The sequence below is a fragment of the Myotis daubentonii genome, chromosome 7, assembly GCF_963259705.1.
Source record: "Myotis daubentonii chromosome 7, mMyoDau2.1, whole genome shotgun sequence".
NCBI classification, from domain to species: domain Eukaryota; kingdom Metazoa; phylum Chordata; class Mammalia; order Chiroptera; family Vespertilionidae; genus Myotis; species Myotis daubentonii.
Genome location: NC_081846.1, coordinates 4981045 through 5003126, shown reverse-complemented (window position 1 = coordinate 5003126; position 22082 = coordinate 4981045).

The window sequence follows — 22082 nt, the reverse complement described above, 5'->3', positions numbered from 1 at the left end:
AAATCCATGGTTTATAATATAGTAGTTAATTGTCAGGTTCTGGAATCAAATGTAACTGCCCGAATCACTGCATTGCCATTTGCCATCTGATCTGGCTCCAGTTCCTTACTGTCCGTATGAGTGAGTGTTCTCAAATAGAAAATGAGGATCATTGAACTGAGTCTGAAATGACAGCTCTTCTAAATAAAAATGAAGCCACCATGTGTCATGTTTTATGTTATTCTCTGATGTATCATAGGCCTCAAAACAGTGTCCAACAACTGTACCATGTGTGCATGCCCACGTGTGTATATGTGTGTGTAATGAAGGCATATGTGATATACTAGTAGACCTATTATTTAACGCAATATATTTAAATGGCTTCCATAACCCCCAGGGAAGTGTGTCTCCCCTCTGATAGATAAGAACTAAGACATGGTAGTTTCAAAACAGTTAGGTCTCCGAATAAGCATTCCTGAACCTGAAACGTCATCCCTTCAGTATTATACCACATCTGAAGCTTCAGTCCCTCTGTGAGTGGTAGCCAGTGCATGAGGTGAGTGTTGGCTTTACTGCTGGCCACAGATTACAGTGGGGCAGGAGGCAGAACACCTGCCACCTGAGCTGCCAGCCTGCCCCTCACACTGCGTGGCTCAGCGACATGAACTGGAGCATACGTTTCAGCAAAAATGCACCCAGATTCTGTTTAAAGGTACATTTAGCAACATGTTTCTGGGTAATGTTTTCAAATAATTATAATAAAAATGTAAAATAAAGATGCTTGAACCATATCATATATTCATTCATGTTTAAATGTATTACATCATGTGTAGGCTGTCATAAGATGTTATTAGCCTATATAATAAAAGGCTAATATGCAAATCGACCAAACAGCAGAACAACCTGTCACTATGATGCACATTGACCACCAGGGGGCAAATGCTCAATGCAGGACCTGCCCCCTGGTGGTCAGTGCGCTCCCACAGGGGGAGCACTGCTCAGCCAGAAGCCCTGAGCCGGGCTGGGCTGGTGAGCACAGGGGCAGCAGGAGCCTCTCCCTCCTCCACTGCAGCACTAAGGATGTCTGACTGACGGCTTAGGAGGTCCTAAGCCATCAGTTTGACATCCCCTGAGGGTTCCCAGACTGTGAGAGGGCGCAGGTCGGGCTGAGGGACCGCCCCCCCCCACCAGTGCACAAATTTCGTGCACTGGGCTTCTAAAAATATATATATTTCATTGTTAACACTTCTTTAAATAAATTTTAAATATAATTTTATGAACTCGGTGACATCAATCAACACTATTTTTTAAAATTGTGATATAATTGACGTGTAACATGTTATTAATCTCAGGTGTCCCACACAATGATGTGATATATGTATATATTGTTAAGTGTTCACCACAATAAGTCCAGTTAACATCCTCATAATTCATAGCTAAATTTACTTATGGTCAGAAATGTAGGATCTACTCTCTCAGCGACTTTCAAATCCCCAGTACAGTATTGGTAACTACAGTCACTGTGTGTACAGTACATCCCCGTGACTTATGTCTTTTATAACTGGAAGTCTGTATCTTTCGACCTCCTTCTCCTATTAAACCCACTCTCTACCCCAACCGTGGCGACCACCAAACTTTTCTCTATATCCATGAGTTTGTTGTTTACTTTGGGTGTTTTCTGTGTTTGCTTTTATTTTTGTTGTTGTTTTGTTTTTAGATTCTGCATAAAAGTGATATCATACAGTGTTTGTCTTTCTTTATTTGACTTCTTTCACTGAGCATGATGCCCTTGAGGTCTATAAACAACACTGTTCCTTGACCTTGACCTAGCCCCAGGGAAAGAAACCACCACTTTGTGCATTATTAACTGGTAGCCTTTAAGATATTATATAATCAACTTGTAATCAAGAAAGTCCATTTTACTCTTAGAAAATGTGTGTATTGATCATCACATGAATTTAGCTGCCAATGATTTCTGATTATAATGTATTTCAGTAGCTGGTCAATTTACATTAATCAGCATAACATTGGGGAGGAGAATACTGTTTTCTGAGCAAGAGATAAAGGACTCTTAGGTGAAGGATGGGCCATGTAAGCTGCTAAAATGATCTGTACCACTAGGGTCTCTCACCAATGCGCACACGGGAGGCCTCAATCCCACCTCAAAGCTTCCTTTTTTCTCAGCATCATTACATCTAAAAACACGTTCCTTTTTATACTTTATTCCTATCAGATCCCTGCTTTTTTGTTTTCTTTTCTTTAAGGTTACTTCTCATCCTTTTATACTTCTAGTTTTATACCTTTTATATTACCTATTTCCAGGAAAAGTGAAAGAAAAATAAACACCCACAATTCTCCATAATATGACGTAAAAGTAGATGCCACTGGATAACATTTGAAAAGAAAGCCTGTGGCACATACTGGGTTGTATGCTCTGTAGTTCATTGTATAGATAGACATGCATACATGATTTGATGATCTATTTTCACTTGATTTTGAAAAGTTGGATTTTCGGGGGAAGAAGCTCTATATATAGCTTAATGAGAACACAGTTGGGCTACTTTTATCTCACTTGAATTTTTAAATTTTAAAGTCTTTAAAATTTAAAAATAATTTCTTATACACACGAAAATTTATTACAGTCATACCATGCATATTGGTTGTTTGACAATAATCTAATTTAAGCATGTAATCAGCATTAGTTTTACTTAATTTACTAAATTACCCCTTCTTCCAGAACTGGACATTTTTTTCAGTTCTCTCCTTTATTTTCCCCAATAATAGATACTGGCTCAAATTAACTAGATAAACTTAATCTTCTTCACGTTACCGGATGTCCCCGAAATAACACTTTTCTCATTCTCTAGACTTAAATGGTCAAAGAAATGTGTTTTCTTTTTCATCAGCACCCGAAAATCTGAATTAACTCACTTTAAATGACTACCAAATCATTTTCTTATTTCTCTCTCAAAGGATGTATGAATTTATTAGCAGAAAAGTTCTGCTGTTTATGAACGTTTGAAAATTTCTCACTCATCATAAACAATATCTTACCAGCAAACCTTCCCGTCTGTCTGGATAAAGCCTTATTAAATGGCCTCCTGCAAGTTCATAAAAGGTTCACAATTAAAATATATTGAAAAATTAAAGTTAATCCGACAGGTCTCCAGGCATTCAGGATGTGATCTGCTTGTTTTCAGGCTAATTCCCTCATCAGGATCTTTCATTCCTACATGCATTTTATATCAAATGTGTACTTTAATTTAGAAAATTTATTTATAACAAGTAGATAGATACATGCTTCTAAACTGTACCCTTATGAACCTTTGTAAAGGGATCATCAGCATCATTTGCACTCTAAGACTATTAATTACAATTTTAATATTAATCCAAATGTATGTGTTTGCATCTGCAATTAAATATGCATGCTTTCTAACTAAAACTCCCTGGCTGAGCTGATCAGAGCTCATTGTAATGATAAGCCAAGCTTTATTTCTGATACTTCAATGATAATCACTTTAATTAGTTGAATTCAATGCAAACATTATTATATTTTGTGTATTTCCAATAATAAATACCCATAAAATTACTGTATACTTATTGCCCAAGCCAAAAATGCATATATTTCTCTAATTATGAATTCTAATGTTCTCTTGAATTGATTAAACCATAACATTACCCAATCATTCATATTCTGTGGCAGTTTCGGTTACTTAATATTGAGAATACAGAAATACCGTAAAGACATATATTTCTCCTCTATACAATATGTATCCGAGTGAGCATTTTTTTCTTTGCCATTCAGCAGTTCTGTGATACATAATTCATTCTCTGTGTCCCATCAATTCCCTTATAGATTTGCTATGACCAGATTTATGATGTGAGTTTAATGGCTTCTAGAAGCTAGCTTGCCAATGCCATGATTTTAGGAATGGCTTCATGGGAATTTTATGCTCCCTGACCAACTACTGATATATTGGAAAATGTAGTCTGGACCAAGTTTATTTCTTGACAAGTGGGGAGGAACAATATGGAATAATGGCAGAACTTATATGAAAAATTCATTCCTTGGTCATTCGGAAAATATCTCAATGGAAGCAAAATGAATATAGAGGTGAGGACAGACCTTTGAGATCTGCATTCACTATGATACTGCCAAGAAGTAAAGATGATGGGTTGATATCAGACAGACAATTAAAAAATGCTGTCCACTTCACTGTACAAAATTCACTTCCCTTTTAGAATTTTACCTCAGTGTTCACATACCAGAGGTAGAGTGAGTCCCAGACTTGACTTCTCTTGGTGTTTGTGTGTATGCACATTTATGTATGTGCTGAGTTCCAAGACCATAAAGCCAGGATGTGATTCCCCCAATAGCTCAAAATTTCCTCAAAAGGAATGATCACCTGGGACTGAGGATATGGATAGAGATGATATCTGAGAAACCTGACTTGCAAATGAACACATCATTCCAACTCTATTCTCTAACTCACTTGTACTATTTTATTTGGAATCTCACTTTCTTCTAATTTCAAATTGTTCATGATCATGATTTTAGCTATTACATGGTGTTATAAGTATAATTAAGCAGTGATATAAAAAATCACCTAAGGAATTTTATTTTGCCTCAAATTATGTATTCTGTACATTGCAGAATTCTATTTGACAAGTATAGAAACTTCTGATCCTTCAAAACATCTATTGCCTTTTTAGCCTTTGCTTTCTTCCCATTTGCAAACACTTTTTGATGTCACCAATGAAGTTCTTATTGATCATCAGATCACACATCTTTCTATCAGTTCCAGCGACTGAATTTTAAGCCGTATGTTCATATGTAATATTTACAACATATATTTTTTCATCACTTCCATCATAATCACCAACTTAAATGTATAGAGAATGTACAGATTTGTCTTATTCAAAATTCTCCAAATCATTAAAATAGGGTTTGGTATCCCTTCATTTTAAATCTTGGGCAAAACCATAGGTCTATAAGTTTGCAGAACTTTTATTTTAACTAACCTTCATTGTATATTCTTGTTAGTCAAAAATACAGGAATAAGTTGAGAAAAAGAACTACAACTTCAAAAACCAGAAAATATTAATATTCACATTAATGATAATGTTATCATTAATTAAATTAACAAGGTTTTATTATTAAAGACTTAGACTTACTCACTGAGTATTCATTATGAGCCAGCTAGGATGTTAAGCATTTTATATACATTGTCCTAATAACCATCAAATAAACCCTATGAGTTAGGCATTAGAATCTTTAGGTTATCAAAGCATGAATTGAAAATCAGGCTAAATTATTTGTCCAAGTATTTTGTTCAAATAATCATATGACTAACAGGAAGGACAGCGAGGATTAGAAGCTAAGCAGACAGGCCCTTTCTTTCCAGCCAATGCACTTTCTCTTCCAATACACACACGTTATTAGCTTCACATATAAAATGCCACATCCTTGACGCTGAATGTCGTTCAAAATAGGGGTTGTTGGAAGAATAATTATGTCCACAGTGACTTCAATTCTTAAAAAAAAATCAAGGTTAATAGCCTAGTGTTGACATCAAAGTACCCTTTAGTCTACAGCTGAATAGAAAAACTGCCTGAGCTTCTGGAGCCCACTGTGTCCTCACATAGATATTGAGCCCAGTTATTTCTTTCCTTTCCTTTCCTTTCCTTTCCTTTCCTTTCCTTTCCTTTCCTTTCCTTTCCTTTCCTTTCCTTTCCTTTCCTTTCCTTTCCTTTCCTTTCCTTTCCTTTCCTTTCCTTTCCTCTCCTCTCCTCTCCTCTCCTCTCCTCTCCTCTCCTCTCCTCTCCTCTCCTCTCCTCTCCTCTCCTCTCCTCTCCTCTCCTCTCCTCTCCTCTCCTCTCCTCTCCTCTCCTCTCCTCTCCTCTCCTCCCCTCCCCTCCCCTCCCCTCCCCTCCCCTCCCCTCCCCTCCCCTCCCCTCCCATCTCCTCTCCTTTTCTTTTCTTTTCTGTCTTCCCTTTTCTTTTCAATATATTTTTATTGATTTCAGAGAGGAAAGGAGAGGGTGAGAGAGAGATAGATACATCAGTGATGAGAGAGAATTATCTATTGGCTGCCTCCTGTAACCCTTCCCAGGGGATCTAGCCCACAACCAGGCATGTGCCCTGACCAGGAATCGAACCGTGACCTCCCGGTTCACAGGTCAACAGTCAACCACTGAGCTACCCCGGCCAGGCCTGATTCTTTTCTTCACCACCCTCCAGGTTTCTTGGAGCAGATTTCTTGACTGAAGCGTTCCTTACATCAGCATATGTGTTTTCCTCACAGCGACTCGAGTCATTCCCACGCAGGTGCTGAGGAGGAAGTAGGGAACACCACTCTGAGTTTGATGTTAGGTCTCTTGTTTGCTAAGGGCCTGACCACAGGAACAGCAGCTTGACAGGAGAGGAAGATGTGGCTGGGAGGGAGAGGGCCGTGGACTTGCAGGAGGAAAAACAGGGCGCGTGCGCGACAGACAGAGTGGCAGGTGGGGCGCGGCCTCTCTCTGAGTGACTTACATTATCCTGGTATTTCCCTTTGCCTCTCTGTGACTTTCCAGATGTAACCCTATTTCTGCATTTTCCTTGGTATTAATAGCTGAGTGATTATCAGTTTCCCATTTTCCATGTAACTTTAATCGTAATTACTGGGGTTGGTTTAACTCTGCAAAGAACATGCCTCTGTCGTGCTTATAGGAACTGTACTAACCAAAGTTTCCTCCACCCAACAGCTCCAGATGGAGCTAATCTGTTCTATGTTTTATTTTGAAGAATCTTGCAAGGAACCTCGGGAGGTGTTATAAAGACACCTTCAAGTTTCCAGACCCTAAAAGGAAACACGCAGCCATCCCGCGAGGCAGTGTTAGAAAATGACATGTTCTTGGTATCAGTTCGCATGCTGTCAAGTTCAGCCCGTTTCCCCAATGTCGCACATGGTCTTTTTTAGGAAGAAATACCCCGACATTAAAGGCCTGTCAGCCTCTCCAGGAAGATAAGGGTGTAAATACAGGGTAATGCAGCTCTCTGGCATACAGTGACAAATGAGTCACGCTGAATAGTGGGCAGTGACATCACATCGAAGGTCATGGCTGAAAGCTTTCCAAATAGCCATCTGACTCGAGCCCAGTGGGGGGTTGCCTGCTGGTTTGGCAGGGTGCCTGGCTGATTGCCAGGGTATTTCAGAGCGAAGCGCCTATTCATTTCACCTGCAAACTCGGCGGTTCACGCTGACATGGCACATAATGAAAAGCAAGCCCGTGGCTATTTTTAGGTGAAACTAATGAAGAGGGATTCCAGGTCAATTAGAGCAGGTTTTTTTCTTGATGGAGAACACCTTAACAGATACAGTGTCTGTTCTATGACTTGCTTTATTATTATTCGTTGTGTGCTTTTTAAATTTAAATTATATCAGACAAAGGACCATTTTGAGTTTTGGCGAGGTTTCAGGCCTGATATAAAATATATCTTTTCTGGCCGAAACCGGTTTGGCTCAGTGGATAGAGCGTCGGCCTGTGGACTGAAGGGTCCCAGGTTCGATTCCGGTCAAGGGCATGTACCTGTGTTGCGGGCATATCCCCAGTGGGAGATGTGCAGGAGGCAGTTGATCGATGTTTCTCTCTCATCGATGTTTCTGGCTCTCTATCTCTCTCCCTTCCTCTCTGTAAAAAATCAATAAAATATATTTAAAAAAATAAAATATATCTTTTCTAAATATGTATCTATCATTTTTATGCATGTGTACATGCATCTAATATTCTTTCCGCTTAAATTAACAAAAATTTTATTTAATACTAATTACCAGTTTTATATATCTACAGTTATTAGTAGACAGAATGTAGGATGACAAAATGATATTTGAAATAGAAGTATATAAATGTTTTCTGTGAATGATTTATTTAATGCACTGCAATGCATACATATATTTATATGTACATGTGTTACATATATATTTATGAAAACTATAGATGTAAAAACACAGCATAAAGATTGAAGCAATATTTAAAATGCATCTTAGCACTTTCAAGAGACAATTTGATGACAAATAATAAAATGAAAGAGTATATTACACATAAATATAATTAGGATTACAAAACACACATACAAACATCAATGGGCCAATGGCTCCCATTTCCATTTGGAATGTACGTGTGTGTCAGTGTGTGTGTGTAGTGTATATATAGATATAAAACATTACTAGCTTTTATATTTTACTACATAGGTATGTAATGCATGAAGTAAATATACATTAAAATGAGTGCTAATGTTCTCCAGACTTACCTTTCAATTTGTTTTGTGTACATGACACACATTTCTAAGACACACTTGCAGGAGAACAGCAAAAAGCATCATTTCAAAACAGGGATGCATTTGTAAAAGTTTGCATATGAAGGGGAGGTGATTTGCCAATAAATATAGAAAGTTGAGAAAATTGCTGTTTACATACACCAGCATTTGTTTTTTGTTGTTTTACTCAAAATTATTGAGTTTTCTCAAACAGAAAGTTCAAGGCAATAAGCCTGGAATATACATTATACAGTAGATACAAACAGTATTTTATGTATGTGTTTCTTTGTGCCTGTGTACAAGTGTTATATTCCGTAGAGTATTAGACAGTTTATAAGAGCATAAAATCGAACATTTAAAATTCGAACTTACAAATGTCAAGTCGATACCATCTATTCTAGTGAAAATAAAATCGTGTGTTAAGTTAATCAGTAGCAGAGAACCTTGCCCTATCTGTGCTCTAATCAAAAAATGTCTTTCTAAAGACAGGGAACCTCATTTTCCACATGTAAAAATTTATATTAGAAAGGCCAGGCTTTTACTTATCACACCAACAAATGCATAAAAGACAACTTTATGGTATAGATTAATGGAATGATTTTTAATATTCCCAGTGAAGATACCAATTTTTTTTGTCTTTAGTATACCAGAAATGAGGTATAGTGTGAAATAAAATGCAATGAGCAACTTACCATGAGAGATTGGTAAGAATTGAAATTTTAGGCATAATTTCTCATGGCTCAATTGCATTAGTTCCAACAACTTTTATGATCAGTTCATTTTCCTTGAGTCTAGCCATTACCTTGACCCATTACTCCCTATGTCACTAAAAAAAAAATTGTCATCTTATGCTGGTTTAAGGACGTGAGGAACATGTGCATGTTTCTACGAAATTACAGGAATGTACGCATAATGCTATAAACCGTGATTGCTCTTAATTCGTATGGACTTAGAATTCTGTGGCAGTTATTTGGGGGAGAGGAGTAGCAGTAGATCTAAAAGAAATTAGACGGCCTGACACAAAGTCCTTGGCTGAATAAAAACTACACTCCGAAGGAATGCGCTGTGTCACACATACATATCAGTGCTCCTTATTAACTGAAAGAAAATCGTGTGATGAGTTAGCGGATAGCTTTTGACAGTGCTACCTCCGATTATACTAGGAAATGTGGGGATGCAACATGACCCCACTCTGGTAGTGATGATTGTCAAGGAAGCGTTATCAATTCACGTCTCGGCTGAAGCACAAAGAATCAATACCAGACAGCTGGAGGGGAGGTGTTTCCAATGGCTTACTGTTTTAGAGTCACCTGGGGGGTGCCGTTCACAGATGATCGACGTGGCCAAACAGGATCAATCCATCTCCATTGTGGACACATTCGGGGGCCTCCAAATTTAATCCGGAAGGAATGTGTCTTGGTTCATCGTTCATAGCAAAAATAAGCATTCTACAAAGCTCACCTACACAGATTGACCATCATTCAAATGGTTTTGTTGTTCTTAGAATTCATCAAAAATTTTTGCATATATAATTTAAAATATTATCTTTTTTTAATTTAACAGGAATGCCCCCTATTCATAAATCAGAAAAAACATGGTAAGCAATAAAAATTTTGTACAATTAATTTTCCACTCATTTTTTCCCCCCCGACAGTCAGCTTTAGTTTTTTGCCTATTTTTACAATTTTCCCAAATGGCTGGAGGTGATGAAATAATTTTTTTAAAGTTCCTGTCTACATATTCTCCAATCTTGAAAAGCAATGTGGATATTTTGGCAGAATATTTTTAAAAACCAACCAACCAACCAACCAACCAACCAAACAAAAAACAATGTATGGCTTAAAAGAGCTGCCAAACACTGATGTTTACAACATGTATGGAGATTAATGAAATAGTGGTTTGAAATGCTTTAAAAGAAATATCACACACTCAGACTATTCCCCTGGAAGCTGATTTGCAAAATCAAAACTAATACTTCACAAAGTTTTCTATCATCTCACTGGGAGAGGGGAGCCTTGGGTAACACCTCCTAGAGAAACGGGCCCATTGTAAAACCCTTTACGGGGTGTTCAACGCACAAATAGATGCCGGGTGAACAGGGATCCTTTCTAGGGACCGTTTTCCCTAAAGCTGTCCCTGGGTGTGCTTCAGGGTCAGGAAGGATTTGATGTACGTGCTGAACAATCCAAGGGATGCTGGGATCTGGGGAATCAGTTGATGTTGCCAAGAATGTGCCTCTGTTTCCCTGGCTCCCACTTTTTCTAGTAGAGTCTAGACTCTAGCGTGATCGCTCCACTGTTGCCCCCGCCTTACATGCCACATGGCCTTATATCATGCTTACGGCAAAGCCTTCATGAAAAGAGCACCGGCCTCTCTCTCTGTCCCGGGTTCCTTTTCAGTCTCTGAAAATACCCCAAAACACTTCATCGTCTTTGATTGAGCATCTACTACCGCCCCGCCTGTGCTCCGTAGCGCACCTGGGACAGAGAGGCAGGTTCGTGGTTTTGATGAACTTTAGTACATAGATCTGGGACAATGTATTAGGCATAAGATTAAAAACATATTTCAATTCATCTGGACTGACAACAATGCCTTCCATTTCACCAGAATACTTCTAACCCTGCTAAAGCTGCCCACTGAGCTAATCCCTCTCAGACCTGCTTTGCTGTTGAATATTCTCTTGCTAACATCAAGCGTAAAAGAAGTGTGCACACTCTTTAGCAGTATGCATTCTTCTATTGGCTTATTTTTCTTTTGTTGTTGTCCCTTTGTTTGTTTAACCTTTATACTTTCCTTATCCTTTCTATATTTTCATTTTATTCTTTACATATTTAGCTGGTTATTCATCAACACATCTGTATTCCAACTCCCTGTTTTTTTTTTTAATTCTTGTGTTTTTTAATCTCATAATAATCTAAAACTGAGATATAAACATTTCTGAAAGAAAATATTTGGTTGTACTTTCCAAACCCTGGCAAAGGCCAAAACTACTTATTATGAATCAGAATGTAATCTCTGAGGAAAAGGAACAAGCACTTTATTTTTCTATCCTCAGATTCTAGGAAAGTGACAAGCACGTAACAGATAAATGGCAGGTGTAGTGAGGTTTTGGCCGGCATTTTTAAATTTAAAGCCAGCTTAAACGAAAAGCAAGTCACAAAATAACAAATATAACTTAATGGGGACATGTAATTGCAAAACTAGAGGGAATGCCAGCTTTAGTGACTCAGGGGTGCTTTCTTGCTGTCCTCAGCTCTGTGGGGAGGTTTCGTCTTCCACACGGGGAAGGTGAAAATAAGCAGCTCTAGTTAGCACTGCTTTCATAGCTTCTGGTTTCTAAGGAAGACCAGTTTTGTTCCAGTAGCCTCAGACAAAAGATTTAGGAAAAAACTGAATAAATAAAATGTCAGCTTTGGCTAATGTAACATGCTGAGGATCTTATGTTTCCTTTCCTTATCCCATTTATATGGTCACCGATACAAAATAAGACCAATACTTACAACAGCACCCCAACCAAGAATTATAATTCTTGTCCTAGCTGGTTTGGCTCAGTGGGTAGAACGTTGGCCTATAGACTGAAGTGTCCCAGATTCAAATCCGGTCAAGGGCACATGCCTGGGTTGCAGGCTTGATCCCCAGTAGGGGGTGTGCAAAAGGCAACCAATCAATGATTCTCTCTCATCATTGATGTTTCTATCTCTCCCTCTCCCTTCCTCTCTGAAAACAATAAAAATATATTTTTTAAAAAAGAATTATAATTCTTAGAGGGATGTTTTCCCGTGTTGCAGTGTTGATGAGACCCAACCCAGAACGGAACTACATGGCCACTAAGGAAATAATTGGGTGTTGCCTCTTGCCGGACCTCACCCTCTGTACCCTATCCAGGGGTGCAGGGACAATGTCTATTTGAAATTCTTCCAGAATCTTCCTATAATGTGAAAATCATCCTCTGAGTCACTCAAGTGTGGGTCCCCATCCAATGCTTCCTTCAATTTTTAATGCAGCATAGTTTGCTCAGACCTCTAAACCCCTGGCCCAAACAGCTGACTTCTCAGCAGGGCATGAGTGCCTCAGGGTGGGGCCACAAAGTGTCTGGAGGGTGGGGCTGCTACATTCCCCCAGGCTGATGCCATGAGGAGGGGAGTGGCCCACCCAAGAAAGAGGGTATCTGTGGTGTGGCCCTTCCTTCAGCCCTCTCTTCCCAGAGCCTCAAATCCCAGTCTCTCCTCTTGGGACTCTGGTTTGTTCCCTGTCCGTCTGCTAGAGCCCTAAGGCAGTAGCTGTGAAGGGCATTTTGTGTATTGGCCCTTTAAGAGGGCACCTGTGTCTCTAGCAGATTCATGTGTCTCCCTGGCAGACAGAATCCCCAGTGATTTTCACAGGCTGATGTTATGTGGGCGCCTCCTTCAGGCTCTGGTGCTCTGGGCTGGGGAGTTGGGCATGGGGTTGAGACCCCACACTCCTCAGGGGAATCTTTGCAGCTGAGTGATCCCTCCAGAACCTCAACCACTGGCCAGGGAAGTGGGGCCAGCCCTCTCCATGGCTCTGCCCTTCTTACCAGTCTCCCTGTGGCTTCTTCTCTGCATCCTTGGTTATAAGACTTCTGTTCAGCTAGTTGGTTATTCAGTTGATTGTTCTATAGTTTAGTAGTGATTCCAGTTTGGTGCTGGGCATAGGTGAGTATACCTTTCTTCTACTCCACAACCATCTTGGGTCCATCTGTAGAAAATCTTAAAACATAGTGTAATTGAGAATATTGAGGCAAAATTGTACATAGTTACTTTATTTCTATCAAATATTAAAACATGCCAAAACCAAACTAAAATGAAAAGCAATTTAATGTTAACACATTTGGAATACTGTCTACACATGGCGAAGGGGAGAAAATGAGATTGAGAAGGTGCATGTAAAGATTTATATAACTATCAGTTAAGTTATGTGGAGAAAAGTAATTTTCATTTTACCATTCATTACAGCATTTTATATCCACCTATTGTGTTTTATAAATAAATTTTAAAATTTAAATATATTAATACTTTACAGGTTGAATAATATCTGAGATACATATTCAAGGATATATGTAGGTATGCGGATGGCTTACGTTGTATGGAAGAAAAGATAATTAAAAATAAGCAACCCAATTAATGTAATAAAAGAATGTTCTTTGGGTATTGAGTTTACCTAGAGTAAGAAACACATTTGAACTGGCAAAGGTTATGACCAAAACGTGGTGTCAAAATCACTAATACTTGTAAAACATGATTCGGAGGTCACTAAGTGAAAATGATGAAAGCAGTAAAACAGGAGAATGCTCAAAGAACTGAATAGTTATTGATTATATAAAATAAGGATTGCAAATAAGTCTGGAATGATGATAGATTTTTCAAAATATATTGTTATGGCATTGTGGGTGTTAACACATTGAAAAGTATCATAGGTAAGAATCAAAGAGCTGTTTTCAAGTGTTTTTAACAGTGATTATAATCAAAATAGTCCCAATTTTATTGAAATTTTACATGTGTGTACTGTTACAATTTTGCATGTTCCCAAAACCTTGTGGATTTAATGTTAAAATACTTAAATATTTCCATATTTATTAGTCAGGAGCTACTTTGTTTCCTACGCTCAAGATATCATTTCACTTCAACCACTAAATTATAAATGTCTGCATTGCAGGTGTCAGGACCCTGTTCTGTTCTGGTGTGGCACCAGCTGTTATGCATTTTGACAATCACCCCTGTGTATACTTGCATTAGCATAAAATATGTCATATGCATATATCTTAATATCATCAAAGGCACATCCCTGTAACTATAGCCCTCTGACTTCCCGGTACCTACTTTCACCATTGCCTTTCTTTAATCAGGAACAAAAAGGAACTTCAGTTGTTTTATCCCTCTGAATTTGCATATTCATGACCCCCACATATCTCCCTCCCACTTTACCTGTGTAGAGTGCATAGCCAAACTTTTAGTGTCTCCATTGTCAAAACCTTTGATCTCATGACCACCGCCTCTGCCTGACTTTTGTATATTGATCTTTCTTATGATTCAGTCCTGTGCCCCTACCAGTATCTAATTTTTGTTTAGGTACCCATGTTTCATAGTTTCAGAATGCCCATGTTTCATAGTTTCATGTCTAAGTTTATGAATCCCAAAGATTTCTTACTGATTCTACTCCACTGGATTTGTGCACCTATAGGCTGCTGCCTGCTCAGAGTCTCCAATCCGGTCTATTATTAGCTCTTTATGCTAAAAATTTCAAAAGCAAAATGTAAGACCCGCCTATCCTATGGTACTTTGTCCTCTTTGAGTTTCCTCACTTTTTTTCTTTCTTTTTCTTTTCTTTATTTTTGGTTTTTTGTTCTTGGGTGGTTTTTGTTGGTTGATTGGTTGTTTTTGTAAATAAAAGTTGACATCATGTACTGAAACATAATTACACAGAATCCTGTGAAATTCCTTTGACAATTTCTTGTCTTCTGTTATCATTTCCAAATAGTATATTTAATTCCCCCATCCACAGATTACCTCAGAAGTTACGTGTGTACTAAACCAGTTCACCAAAAATAAATCTTGTTGCTCAGTACAACCAAGCATGAAACAAATAATGCTACAGAAAGCAGAGAAGGGACACAAAAGTAAACTGGGTTGTGCAGCATTGAATTTGAGATCATATTGCTCTCCAGTAAAATGGTTCAGTGGCTTTTTCTTTATTTGATAAAATATGTTATAAAATCTGTCTCTAGAATAGGTCAAGTCTCTTATTCACTCCTAGATAAGCTGGCATTTTCTTCAAAGTCTTATGACAAATTGTAATCATATATTTGTGTAACTACTGAATACATATCTATGGTTTTCACTAAAATGTAAGTTCTAAGTGGATATGAATAATATGATTTCCTTACCATTCAATGCCCACTGCTGGCACAATTTACGAGCCCAGAATTATTTTTAAATGGATACATAGGAAGACTTGAACATGATATACGTTAGTAAAACAAAAGTTCAGTGGGCGAGTGGATAGATGGACAGATTAATAGATTTCTTTCAAAAGGACCTTTTTAAAAAGAGGATGTGCATGGGCTCTAGAGATAAAATTACCATGTTTTCTTCTGAGCAGAATTATCTTCTTCATTATTAATTAAAATGAAAAGGTGACTGAGAAATGTTTGTTTTACTAGAGATGATTTATGGCTGTCTCTTCTCAGTGCACAAGGACATTGTAATTTGACTAAGCATTTCTCTAACAGGATGACTTTAGTTAAGTGAAGCATTAGTATACCAATATCAAAAAGTATCAATGATAAAATACATTCACAGATGTCACATTTGAAACATGTGGCATTTACTGAAAATACACAGAAAACTAACTCCTGTATTCTTTTACAACCTTGATGAAGTTTGAAAAGTATTTTCTTGTTATACCTTTTACTCACATTTTTAGCAACATTTATAGTACTGCTTCTCCAACTTCCTTGACTTAAGCACCATTTTGATAATACAACAGATTCACATCACAATTAAAGACACAGCTTGGTCAAGGAGGCTCAGTGGATCAGTGTTGACCCATGAACCAAGAGGTCATGGTTTGATTCCTGGTCATTGTACATGCCCGGGTTGTGGGCTTGATCCCCAGTAGGGGGCATGCAGGAGGCAGCTGATCAATGATTCTCTCTCATCATTGATGTCTCTATCTTTCTCTCCTGCTCCCTTCCTTTCTCTGAAATCAATAAAAATATTTAATAAAATAAAAATAAAGACACATACATATGTACACATAATTTTGAATATAATTTCAATATGTCCATGAACCAAATAACCCAAATGCTAACTTAAAATAATGGATTTTCTGGATAAAATATGTAATTTGAAATACACATATATATGCACACAATGGGTTAAATAGACAGAATGTTTCAGCCAATATTTACTTTAAATTTTGAATTATTGCTTTAAGTGTAAAATGTTCTTATATGGAAAAAAGCCTCATAGCTGTTGAAACTCATTAAAAACTGTCATCCCACTAAACAAAATGTGCTAAAAGAAAAGCAACCTCCTGCACCAGCAGCACGACATGCTTCAATCTTAACCCTGCCCTTTTTCACAGACTCCCGTAGCGACCAGAGTTCACTCATCTCCAGAGCCTACACATAATATACAGCATCGTAAACAAATTTTATGTAGCTTCTGCCACTAGCATAAATTCTTACTTTATAGTTTACTGCATAAATTGTTAACCCAGGGAATGTTAATGTTTATTGCATATGAAGAGAAAAGAAAAAAATGCTGGTAATAATCTGCTTAATGATGGAATCTCATGAAGAATTTTATGTTACAGAAATGTTTATTTTCTTATCTTCTACTAGGGGTCCAGTGCATGAAGTTTGTGCATCAGTAGGGTCCCTGGCCGGCGATCAGGGCCAATCTGTGGGCGACTGGTGGGGCACCTGCTGGCACCCACCTTGGCTTGCCTGGGGCCTGCAGGCTGGAGGCAGCTCCTGCGTTGAGCATCTGCCCCCTTGTGGTCAGTGTGCTTCACAGCAAAAGGTCATTCCACTGGTCATTCTGCAGTTTGGTCAATTTGCATATTAGGCTTTTATTATATAGTACTAGTAGCCCTGTGCACGAAATTTGTGCACATTAAAAGGGAATTAATTAGCGGAGATATTTTAATATTGCTATTTGCCCTTACTCTATAATTGAAGTGTGAGAGATGAAAAGAAATTAGTAAAATGTACATGAAAATAATATATAAATTTATTAATAAATAGATAGTAACAAAGGATATAACAACAGAGGCATGATATGAAAACAACAAAAACATGATATAAAAACAACAGTGATGCAATGCAAACAATGAGTGATAAAGTGATTAAACTTATTCTAATATCTCCCTGTACACCACATTAAGAGTGAAAACACTTTCAGAGTGCTTGACTAATTTCCCTTGTGATGAAGTATTTAGAACTTTAACTAATGTCACATGCTCTTCAAACTCGAGAGAAAGCAACATGTAACTGACCATGTGTGAAAATGGGTTCAGGTAGGAATATGCCTACTTTGTCTAGAGTTTGTCCTTGTGATTTATTAATAGTCACCACAAATGGTGGCATCACGGGAAACCATCATCGAATCAATTTAAATGGGAGGCCAGTGTCAGATGGGGACAAATTAATTCTTGGAATCATAACAACCTCTCCCTCTGCAGATCCTGTTAAAATCCTGTTAATACTTCAGCTTCAATAATGTTAGGTCATAATCTTTTGATAATAAATCTGGTACCATTACAAAGACCCCATTTACTATTGAGATTTCTCAATAGCATGATGATTGCACCCACTTTCAATTTTAATTTATGACATGGCATTCCCGAAGGAGTAATACTATTAAGAAATTCAATGGGAAAATTTTCCTTTTCAGCATCATCTGTGGAATCAATGGAATCATCACTCAAATATGTGTGAAAATCTCCATCGAGTATATCCAAAATTTCTTCATTTAATTTTTGAACATGCTCATTTTTTGGACAAAGAATCTCATGTTTGGATATATTTTTAATATTACCTATAGATATGGTATTTCCAAAGGTAGCTTCAATAATAGATCCATTACAAATCATTTCACAGGGCATTTCAATAATATCCATTCCTAAATGAAAACTGCTATCAAGTTTGCCATCTCCAAGTTTTACTGACCATTCATTATAAGCAGAATCCTCTGATCTCATATTTGTTGTAAGAGACAACTTTCTGAAACATCCCCAAACATTGCAGTACTTGAAACTTGTTTGTACTATGGCTGATCACATAGCATGCAGTACAATACTGAGACATTGTCGAAAATCCCCTCCAAGAAGGAGAATTTTCCCACCAAATACAACATTCAGACTCATAATTTCTCTTAGTAATCTGTTTATGGCGTGTATAGCATGACTGGATGCCATGGTGCATTCATCATTAATGAGAAGTTGGGCCTTTTTAATAGTTTTAGCAACCTCACTCTTTATATTGAGTCGAGAAATGAAAGTTTCATTTAATGGAATCGGTAATTTATATTGAGAATGAAAGGTACTTCCACCAAGTAGTAAATTTGCAGCAATTCCTGTAGATGCTGTGTGTAAAACAGTACCATCACGACCTCTAATGTAATGTATTAAAATTTTATACAGATATGCAGGTGAATAGGATTCCTAGCTGGCAGGCCCCTGACAGCAAGCTGGCCACCTGTCGATTCCATGAGGAATGGGGCTCCCTCCTCCCTCCGGTCAGGGTCTGGGGTGCAGGTGAATGGGGTTCCTGGCAGGCAGGCCACTGATAGCAAACTATCCAACAGCTGATTCTGTGAGGAATGGGGCTGCCTCCTCCCTACTGTCAGGGTCTGGTTTGAAGGCTAGACTCAGTACTTCCACTCTCTGCTCTAAGGGCAGGTTCCTGCCTGAAACCTCGTCCTCAGGGAAGGTTCCTGCCTGAAACCTCACCCTCTGGGAAACAGCTCGGGGAGGGCGCAGCCATTTCCAAGATGATCCCTGCAGGACTGACTTCCTTCCAGTTGGTTGAGCTTCTGGACGTGATGTTACACCCAGGGTTTTTATATAAGTAGGTTACTCTTGGAGATTTCTTTGTCATTGTACAGATTCTGCAAATTCCCATTCACAGCTCATATTTTAATCCTTTCAGTAATATTTTTATCCTATCCCATTGAGCATGTAGCCATTTCTCTCTAATGTCATGGAACAGAAAGAAAGCCTTATGTAGATTGACAAGCAAGCTGTACACATATTCTTCTCTCGAGAGGATGAGTGTCCAAGGACTATAACTGGTTAGAGATTTTGAAGATAAACTTGCCTTTGCCTTTATCTAAAATGTTAACAGATTAAGTGCTAAGACACTTGAAGAGTAGGTCTCTGATGAAGATCAATATGAAGGCCAAAGCTTCACTATAATATTTGTTACAGGTCACAAGTCCTCATGACAAATAAATATACGGGAAATAAACCTTGTCTTTGAATAGTGAAATAACATATTCTTAACTTAAAATAATTATGTCTATCCTTTAGCAATTTCTTGGAAAATGACTCTGTCCTTATACTTCTAGACCAAGTCTACTTTGCTGAGAACATGCATTTTAAAACATAACAGTGGAGACATGTCATCTCTGTTTTCAGTTATAGAAAGAATATTTTACATGATTGAAGCTCTAATTATTTAGAAATTAAGGACTTTATTTTTTCCTAGCATCACACCTGCTACTGTGTGAAGTAGGAAGTATACATGTTTGTGATTCTCCAGTCTCCTGATGAGATGCTATTTTCTAGCTTAATTTCCCCCATGGAGCTCTGACTATTGCTGAAAAAGACTTCTCTAAACAAATTATATAAGCACTCTTCATTTTGTATTTCTTGCCAGTACACAGTGTTTCTGAATTTATCTTTTACTTTCTGTGCTTTGTCTAAGGCTACTCATACTAATACATTTTATACTTTTTGGTTGCCAAGTCCTGCAGGGTCTCTTGCCATCACAGCCATGGGTTCCAAGTCTCTTTAGGCATAAATTCTTTCATTGCCTAATCTTATTGGGGACTCTTCACTGTCCCTTCCAGACTATGCAGCCTCCACGGGACCTCCACACTCAGTCATTGTGCTGCATCCTCTGCATGTAAACCAGCTCCTCCATCAACTCTGGCATTTCAGAGTCCTTTGTTGCTAAGAACCAGCACTTCCCTTCACCTGCCTCCATCCAGCCCCCCACCCGCTCCCCTCTGACAGTCTGTTCCAGGCATCCATGCCTCTGCTTCCATTTTGTTCCACGCTTTATTTTGTTCACTAGGTTCCACATATGTGTGATCACATAGCATTTGAAAACATCTCTCTCTCTCTCTCTCTCTCTCTCTCTCTCTCTCTCTATATATATATATATATATATATATATATATATATATATATATATATATATATATATCCTCTGGTGGTCAATGAGCTCCCACAGCTAACCTCCCGCGGCCAGCCAACCTGCCACAGTCCCTCCTCCCCAGCTGGTCCCGATTGGTCCTGATTGCCGGCCAGGCCAAAGGACCCCACCCATGCACGAATTTGTGCACCGGGCCTCAAGTGTATGTATAAAACATAGACACAGACAACAGTGTGGTGATAGCCAGAGGGAAAAGGGAGTGGGGGGAAGTGAAGGTGGGCAAAGGGGAGAAATGGAGATGGGAAGAGCCTTTGCATGGGGCAATGGCCGCACAAGGCAGTGTGTGGATGCTGTTTGATGGAGATGTGCACTGAACCCTGTGTGGTTTTGCGAACCAATGTCTCCCCAGTAACATCAATAAAAAAAACACCTAAAACATGCATTGTAATTCCTTTCACGGCTGCTCCCAACCACACCTAGAGATGGGGCCATGCGTGTGCTGAACTGCATGTTCCCAGCAGTTAATAAATGAGTGGGTGAATACATCAAATAAAAAACAAAACAGCACTTCCCAAAAGTTGTCTCAGATTGAATGGAACAAAGCAGACTTGGGACAGTGTGAGTAGAAGTTGTAAGTAGCATGTCACCAGGAACCTACCTAATGATTCCTTATATTTTCTGTCATTTTCTCCTGGTCCCACTCCAACCCTAGGTCTTTCATCTCTGCTCATCTCTGCATGTCTACTCTATACCGTGCTTCTTTACGGTAAATTATTTTCTTTGAATAATAATCAGCATGAATGTGTTTTTTTAAAAATGGCTCTTGTTTCTTTTTTAGCTCTAATTCCATATGGGACTTACTATTTAAGTACTTATAACTAATTGGGAATTATGTGTCCCTTGGGTGAATTTATCAAGAAAACGAATCTGCTGTTGGTTCATTGGTGTATTCTCTATAGATTAGGTGTCAATCTCTGAGCCAATGAATGGTACCTAGGACAGTCAGGCACGTGCAGAAGTGCTCTTATGACACTTCTTTGACAAGCGTTTTGCCTGAAGTGGTGATTTTAAGGAATAAGAAAGACATGAACAAACAGAAGCTGTAAACATGTCTACTCTAGCTCTACTTATATAGACATTTCAATTGTCATTCCACTGATCCAGTATTCAGCGTTAACTCCTGTCAGATTTTGGCACTAATTTTACTACATGCTCAAGTTTTTTCAAAAAACAGTATTACTCAAATATAACTCACACAGCATACAAGTCACTCCTTTAAAATGTACAAATCAGTAATTTTCACATGTTCACAGAGTTGTGAAACTGTCTCCTCATCTAATTTTGAAAATGTTTGCTTCCACTGAATGAAATTCCTTGTCATGGTTTGGCAGTTCCTTAAGAATTTAAAATAGAGTTACCATGTTTTCAAGTTGCATCCATGTTGTAACATGTTTTACTACCTCATTTATTTTTATTGCTGAATACTATTTCATTGTATAAATATACACTTTTTTATTCACACTTTATTCATTGATTTATCAGTTGATGGGCATTTAAGTTGTGTCCATTGTTGGCTGATTGGAATGATGCAACTCTGATCCATTAGTGTACAAATTTTGGGGTGGGCATATCTTTTTATTTGGGTGGGAGTCTGTATTTAGAAGTTGAATTGCTGGGTCATATGGTAACTCTGGACCCCGATCCTGCTCAGGGGTGGTTGTTGCTTTTGTTGTTTGCTTTTGTTGTTTGCTTTGTTAAGTGACTTGACCTAATTAATTTAGGGAAGTCAATTTTCATCACGGTAAGCAGTCTCCAGTGTCAGAACCTCCCCCCCCGCCCCCCCGCCCCCAGACACACACACACACATCCTCCTAGGCAGACTTTTTCATTATTTTTGAT